We start from the raw sequence: 8903 nt of genomic DNA, 5'->3' as shown, positions 1-8903 counted from the left end.
CCATCCAGTCACCATCCAGTCACCATCCAGTCACCATCCAGTCACCATCCAGTCACCATCCAGTCACCGTCCAGTCACCATCCAGTCACCATCCAGTCACCATCCAGTCACCATCCAGTCACGTAGCACAGCAGTTCCTAGGAGACAAAAAAAAACTGCATCAGGAAAATGCTTGTCCACCAACCATCCAGTCACCATCCAGTCACCATCCAGTCACCATCCAGTCACCATCCAGTCACCATCCAGTCACGTAGCACAGCAGTTCCTAGGAGACAAAAAAAAACTGCATCAGGAAAATGGGATGTTGGTATTATGGCCTTGATCAAAAAAAATGTAAAGTGTAAAAAAATATATATTTTAAAGCAGCAATTCCCGATTAATCATCCCTTGTCTATATTTCATGATGTCACAAAAGTACATTTTAATGATGTATCACTTATCTTTAAGATGCAATGTCCAGACATATATCCCCATGAGTCCTCTGTTATGAGGATCTCCTGGTGAAGAAATATAAGATCATTCATTTGTATTCAAACTAACAGATAGGCTATCCAAATAGGGTCCATGATAAATAAACACCACATATTTTCATCATTGGGCAGAGTCATAATGACATTTAACGTATTCTCTACCTGAGCTTAAAGTGGGCAGAGCTGGTTTTTATGATGTTGTGGGGAACCTCTGGTAGTGTGTAGGTATTGCTATGTGGAATACTGGGGGCAAATACACAATAAAAAGACAACTCCATAAATCAACTGACAAAAGGAATTGATTAGATTGACTTATTCTTTTGATACGGGTTTACATTTCATCCAAGATCTCACATATAATTTGGTCTGAATCCAATCAACCATGATTACAACACACTCACCTCGAGGGAGGGGTCAGTCCTTTTCCTCCGTGTGCTCGAGACCAACCTTCTGGAGTTGCTTGGTCTCCATATTACCAGAGAGGTCTGTCAAACAGTTGATGGAGAGCAGAGGGAGTGCGAATGGAATCATATAAACACGTGTGTTCTTTTGTGGGGATTTTAGGCGAAGTGCAGGTCTATCACAAGTGGTGCACGTTAGGAACTAGGATAGTGGGAAAGGTGATTAAAGGCAGTGTGTTTTTCCACCCAAGTGTTTTAAATAAGAAAGGAAGAAGATATACCGTCTGTACTTCTGAACAGCAGACGGTTCAATCCAGGGGTCAATCCAGGGGTCCATCCAGGGGTCAGTCCAGGGGTCCATCCAGGGGTCAATTCAGGGGTCCATCCAGGGGTCAATCCAGGGGTCCATCCAGGGGTCAATCCAGGGGTCCATCCAGGGGTCAATCCAGGGGTCAATCCAGGGGTCAATCCAGGGGTCAGAAGTAGTTGATTAGGGTGCTTAGGAATAGAAGAAGGTCTCCTGAGGTAGTCTGGAGAAGGGGTGGTGGTGGGGGGGGGGTTGAGGGGTCAGGTGTTTTCCTGGTTGGATGTCACAAGTTGCAGGACACCATCTGGAATGAGAAAGGAGAAACAGATGTTAAACCAGAGGAACAAGGTAACAAGGTGGGTTTGGGACTGATCAACCGCCATGAGGTTTAGTGGGGAGCTGTGAATGCTATCAACCTTCTATAGAGAAGTGGGAGTGATTTCTATTTGTATTTATTATGGGTCCCCATTAGTTCCTGCCGAGGCAGCAGCTACTCTTCCTGGGGTTTATTATGGATCCCCATTAGTTCCTGCCGAGGCAGCAGCTACTCTTCCTGGGATTTATTATGGATCCCCATTAGTTCCTGCCGAGGCAGCAGCTACTCTTCCTGGGGTTTATTGTGGATCCCCATTAATTCCTGCCAAGGCAGCAGCTACTCTTCCTGGGGTCCAGCAAAATTAAGGCAGTTATAACATTTTAAAAACATTATAATACATTCACAGATTTCACAACACACTGTGTGCCCTCTGGCCCTACTCCACCACTACCACATATCTACAGTACTAAATCCATGTGTATGTATAGTGTGTATGTTATCGTGTGTGTGTGTGTGTGTGTGTGTGTGTGTGTGTGTGTGTGTGTGTGTGTGTGTGTGTGTGTGTGTGTGTGTGTGTGTGTGTGTGTGTGTGTGTGTGTGTGTGTGTGTGTGTGTGTGTGTGTGTGTGTGTGTGTCTGTGCCAATGTTTGTGTTGCTTCGCAGTCCCCGCTGTTCCATAGTGTTTTTTAATGTTTTTTAAATCTAATTTTACTGCTTGTGTCAGTTACTTGATGTGAAATAGAGTTCCATGTAGTCATGGCTCTATGTAGTACTGTGGAATAGAGTTCCATGTAGTCATGGCTCTATGTAGTACTGTGGAATAGAGTTCCATGTAGTCATGGTTCTATGTAGTACTGTGGAATAGAGGTCCATGTAGTCATGGTTCTATGTAGTACTGTGGAATAGAGTTCCATGTAGTCATGGCTCTATGTAGTACTGTGGAATAGAGTTCCATGTAGTCATGGCTCTATGTAGTACTGTGGAATAGAGTTCCATGTAGTCATGGCTCTATGTAGTACTGTGGAATAGAGTTCCATGTAGTCATGGCTCTATGTAGTACTGTGGAATAGAGTTCCATGTAGTCATGGCTCTATGTAGTACTGTGGAATAGAGTTCCATGTAGTCATGGCTCTATGTAGTACTGTGGAATAGAGTTCCATGTAGTCATGGCTCTATGTAGTACTGTGGAATAGAGTTCCATGTAGTCATGGCTCTATGTAGTACTGTGGAATAGAGTTCCATGTAGTCATGGCTCTATGTAGTACTGTGGAATAGAGTTCCATGTAGTCATGGCTCTATGTAGTACTGTGGAATAGAGTTCCATGTAGTCATGGTTCTATGTAGTACTGTGGAATAGAGGTCCATGTAGTCATGGTTCTATGTAGTACTGTGGAATAGAGTTCCATGTAGTCATGGCTCTATGTAGTACTGTGGAATAGAGTTCCATGTAGTCATGGCTCTATGTAGTACTGTACGCCTCCCATAGTCTGTTCTGTACTTGGGACTGTGAAGAGCTCTCGTGACATGTCTTGTGGGGTATGAATGGGTGTCCGAGCATTCAACATGTCAATACCTCTCATAAATAAAAGTAGTAATAAAGTCAATCTCTCCTCCATTTTCAGCCAGGAGAGTTTGACATTCTGAAAATGGAGAATTATTAATATTAGCTCTCTGTGTACATCCAAGGACCAGCCGTGCTGCCCTGTTATGAGACAATTGCAATTTTCCTGTCCTTTTTTGTGGCACTTGACCACACGACTGAACAGTAGTCAAGGTGCGACAAAACTAGGGCCTGTAGGACCTGCCTTGTTGATAGTGTTGTTAAGAAGGTAGAAACTAGGGCCTGTAGGACCTGCCTTGTTGATAGTGTTGTTAAGAAGGTAGAAACTAGGGCCTGTAGGACCTGCCTTGTTGATAGTGTTGTTAAGAAGGTAGAAACTAGGGCCTGTAGGACCTGCTTTGTTGATAGTGTTGTTAAGAAGGTAGAAACTAGGGCCTGTAGGACCTGCCTTGTTGATAGTGCTGTTAAGAAGGTAGAAACTAGGGTCTGTAGGACCTGCCTTGTTGATAGTGCTGTTAAGAAGGTAGAAACTAGGGCCTGTAGGACCTGCCTTGGTGATAGTGCTGTTAGTGATAGGTCAGTAGGGCAAGTATTCCAAAACCCTGGTCTAACAGACAAACACAACACGCACCAACATACTATCTCTGCTAAGAGACCAATATGACATTTATCAACACATTACGTTCTATCTATGTTAAGAGACCAATAAGACATTTATCAACACATTACATACTATCTCTGCTAAGAGACCAAGTCCTCAACTGGCAGCTTCATTAAATAGTACCCGCAAAACACCAGTCTCAACATCAACAGTGAAGAGGTGACTCCAGGCTGCTGGCCTTCTAGAAAGAGTTCCTCTGTCCAGTGTCTGTGTTCTTTTTCCCATCTTAATATTTTATTTTTATTGGCCAGTCTGAGATATGGCTTTTTCTTTGCAACTCTGCCTAGAAGGCCAGCATCCTGGAGTCGCCTCTTCACTGTTGACGTTGTGACTGGTGTTTGCGGGTACAATTTAACTAAGCTGCCAGTTGAGGACTTGTGAGGAGTCTGTTTCTCAAACTAGACAAGTACACTAATGTACTTGTCCTCTTGCTCAGTTGTCCACCGGGGCTTCCCACTCCTCTTTCTATTCTGGTTAAAGTCAGTTTGCACGTTTCTGTGAAGGGAGTAGTACACAGTGTTGTACAAGATCTTCAGTTTCTTGGCAATTTCTCGCATGGAGTAGCCTTAGTTTCTCAGAACAAGAAAAGACTGATGAGTTTCAGAAGAAAGTTCTTTGCTCCTAGCCATTTGAGCCTGTAATCGAATCCACAAATGCTGATGCTCCAGACACTCAACTAGTCTAAAGGCCAGTTTTATTGCTTCTTTAATTCAACAGTTTTAAGCTGTGCTAACACATTTGCAAAGGGGTTTTCTAATGATCAATTAGCCTTTTAAAATTATAAACTTGGATTAGCTAACATAACGTGCATTGGAACACAGGAGTGATGGTTGCTGATAATGGGCCCCTGTACGCCTATGTAGCTATTCCATTAAAAACCAGCTACAATAGTCATTTACAACATTAACCATGTCTACACTGTGTTTCTGATTTTTTTTTTAAATGTGCTTTTCTTTCAAAAACAAAGACATTTCTCAGTGACCCCAAACTTTTGAACGGTGGTGAACATATTACCTCAATTACCTTGACTATCTGGTGTACCCACACATTGACTCTGTACCCCTGTATATAGTCTCATTACTAACCGGTGCCCCTACACATTGACTCTGTACCCCTGTATATAGTCTCATTACTAACCGGTGCCCCTACACATTGACTCTGTACCCCCTGTATATAGTCTCATTACTAACCGGTGCCCCTACACATTGACTCTGTACCCCCTGTATATAGTCTCATTACTAACCGGTGCCCCTACACATTGACTCTGTACCCCCTGTATATAGTCTCATTACTAACCGGTGCCCCTACACATTGACTCTGTACCCCCTGTATATAGTCTCATTACCAACCTGTACCCCCACACATTGACTCTGTTCCGGTGCCTCCTGTATATAGCCTCACTACTAACCGGTGCCCCCACACATTGACTCTGTTCCGGTGCCTCCTGTATATAGCCTCACTACTAACCTGTACCCCCACACATTGACTCTGTTCCGGTGCCTCCTGTATATAGCCTCACTACTAACCGGTGCCCCTACACATTGACTCTGTTCCGGTGCCTCCTGTATATAGCCTCACTACTAACCTGTACCCCCACACATTGACTCTGTTCCGGTGCCTCCTGTATATAGTCTCATTACCAACCTGTACCCCCACACATTGACTCTGTTCCGGTGCCTCCTGTATATAGCCTCACTACTAACCGGTGCCCCTACACATTGACTCTGTTCCGGTGCCTCCTGTATATAGCCTCACTACTAACCGGTGCCCCTACACATTGACTCTGTACCCCCTGTATATAGTCTCATTACCAACCTGTACCCCCACACATTGACTCTGTTCCGGTGCCTCCTGTATATAGCCTCACTACTAACCGGTGCCCCTACACATTGACTCTGTTCCCGTGCCTCCTGTATATAGCCTCACTACTAACCGGTGCCCCTACACATTGACTCTGTTCCCGTGCCTCCTGTATATAGCCTCACTACTAACCGGTGCCCCTACACATTGACTCTGTTCCGGTGCCTCCTGTATATAGCCTCACTACTAACCGGTGCCCCTACACATTGACTCTGTTCCGGTGCCTCCTGTATATAGCCTCACTACTAACCGGTGCCCCTACACATTGACTCTGTTCCCGTGCCTCCTGTATATAGTCTCATTACCAACCTGTACCCCCACACATTGACTCTGTACCCCCTGTATATAGTCTCATTACCAACCTGTACCCCCACACATTGACTCTGTTCCGGTGCCTCCTGTATATAGCCTCACTACTAACCGGTGCCCCCACACATTGACTCTGTACCCCCTGTATATAGTCTCATTACCAACCTGTACCCCCACACATTGACTCTGTTCCGGTGCCTCCTGTATATAGCCTCACTACTAACCGGTGCCCCTACACATTGACTCTGTTCCGGTGCCTCCTGTATATAGCCTCACTACTAACCTGTACCCCCACACATTGACTCTGTTCCGGTGCCTCCTGTATATAGCCTCACTACTAACCGGTGCCCCTACACATTGACTCTGTTCCGGTGCCTCCTGTATATAGCCTCACTACTAACCGGTGCCCCTACACATTGACTCTGTTCCGGTGCCTCCTGTATATAGCCTCACTACTAACCGGTGCCCCTACACATTGACTCTGTTCCGGTGCCTCCTGTATATAGCCTCACTACTAACCGGTGCCCCTACACATTGACTCTGTTCCGGTGCCTCCTGTATATAGCCTCACTACTAACCGGTGCCCCTACACATTGACTCTGTTCCGGTGCCTCCTGTATATAGCCTCACTACTAACCGGTGCCCCTACACATTGACTCTGTTCCGGTGCCTCCTGTATATAGCCTCACTACTAACCGGTGCCCCTACACATTGACTCTGTTCCGGTGCCTCCTGTATATAGCCTCACTACTAACCGGTGCCCCTACACATTGACTCTGTACCTCCTGTATATAGCCTCACTACTAACCGGTGCCCCTACACATTGACTCTGTACCTCCTGTATATAGCCTCACTACTAACCGGTGCCCCTACACATTGACTCTGTACCTCCTGTATATAGCCTCACTACTAACCGGTGCCCCTACACATTGACTCTGTTCCGTGCCTCCTGTATATAGCCTCACTACTAACCGGTGCCCCTACACATTGACTCTGTTCCCGTGCCTCCTGTATATAGCCTCACTACTAACCGGTGCCCCTACACATTGACTCTGTTCCGGTGCCTCCTGTATATAGCCTCACTACTAACCGGTGCCCCTACACATTGACTCTGTTCCGGTGCCTCCTGTATATAGCCTCACTACTAACCGGTGCCCCTACACATTGACTCTGTTCCCGTGCCTCCTGTATATAGTCTCATTACCAACCTGTACCCCACACATTGACTCTGTACCCCCTGTATATAGTCTCATTACCAACCTGTACCCCCACACATTGACTCTGTTCCGGTGCCTCCTGTATATAGCCTCACTACTAACCGGTGCCCCTACACATTGACTCTGTACCCCCTGTATATAGTCTCATTACCAACCTGTACCCCCACACATTGACTCTGTTCCGGTGCCTCCTGTATATAGCCTCACTACTAACCGGTGCCCCTACACATTGACTCTGTACCCCTGTATATAGTCTCATTACCAACCTGTACCCCCACACATTGACTCTGTTCCGGTGCCTCCTGTATATAGCCTCACTACTAACCGGTGCCCCCACACATTGACTCTGTTCCGGTGCCTCCTGTATATAGCCTCACTACTAACCTGTACCCCCACACATTGACTCTGTTCCGGTGCCTCCTGTATATAGCCTCACTACTAACCGGTGCCCCTACACATTGACTCTGTTCCGGTGCCTCCTGTATATAGCCTCACTACTAACCTGTGCCCCACACATTGACTCTGTTCCGGTGCCTCCTGTATATAGTCTCATTACCAACCTGTACCCCCACACATTGACTCTGTTCCGGTGCCTCCTGTATATAGCCTCACTACTAACCGGTGCCCCTACACATTGACTCTGTTCCGGTGCCTCCTGTATATAGCCTCACTACTAACCGGTGCCCCTACACATTGACTCTGTACCCCCTGTATATAGTCTCATTACCAACCTGTACCCCCACACATTGACTCTGTTCCGGTGCCTCCTGTATATAGCCTCACTACTAACCGGTGCCCCTACACATTGACTCTGTTCCCGTGCCTCCTGTATATAGCCTCACTACTAACCGGTGCCCCTACACATTGACTCTGTTCCGTGCCTCCTGTATATAGCCTCACTACTAACCGTGTGCCCCTACACATTGACTCTGTTCCGGTGCCTCCTGTATATAGCCTCACTACTAACCGGTGCCCCTACACATTGACTCTGTTCCGGTGCCTCCTGTATATAGCCTCACTACTAACCGGTGCCCCTACACATTGACTCTGTTCCCGTGCCTCCTGTATATAGTCTCATTACCAACCTGTACCCCCACACATTGACTCTGTACCCCCTGTATATAGTCTCATTACCAACCTGTACCCCCACACATTGACTCTGTTCCGGTGCCTCCTGTATATAGCCTCACTACTAACCGGTGCCCCACACATTGACTCTGTACCCCCTGTATATAGTCTCATTACCAACCTGTACCCCCACACATTGACTCTGTTCCGGTGCCTCCTGTATATAGCCTCACTACTAACCGGTGCCCCTACACATTGACTCTGTTCCGGTGCCTCCTGTATATAGCCTCACTACTAACCTGTACCCCCACACATTGACTCTGTTCCGGTGCCTCCTGTATATAGCCTCACTACTAACCGGTGCCCCTACACATTGACTCTGTTCCGGTGCCTCCTGTATATAGCCTCACTACTAACCGGTGCCCCTACACATTGACTCTGTTCCGGTGCCTCCTGTATATAGCCTCACTACTAACCGGTGCCCCTACACATTGACTCTGTTCCGGTGCCTCCTGTATATAGCCTCACTACTAACCGGTGCCCCTACACATTGACTCTGTTCCGGTGCCTCCTGTATATAGCCTCACTACTAACCGGTGCCCCTACACATTGACTCTGTTCGGTGCCTCCTGTATATAGCCTCACTACTAACCGGTGCCCCTACACATTGACTCTGTTCCGGTGCCTCCTGTATATAGCCTCACTACTAACCGGTGCCCCTACACATTGACTC

Source organism: Oncorhynchus gorbuscha, linkage group LG06 (assembly GCF_021184085.1).
Source record: "Oncorhynchus gorbuscha isolate QuinsamMale2020 ecotype Even-year linkage group LG06, OgorEven_v1.0, whole genome shotgun sequence".
NCBI classification, from domain to species: Eukaryota; Metazoa; Chordata; class Actinopteri; order Salmoniformes; family Salmonidae; genus Oncorhynchus; species Oncorhynchus gorbuscha.
This window is presented reverse-complemented; position numbering follows the sequence as displayed.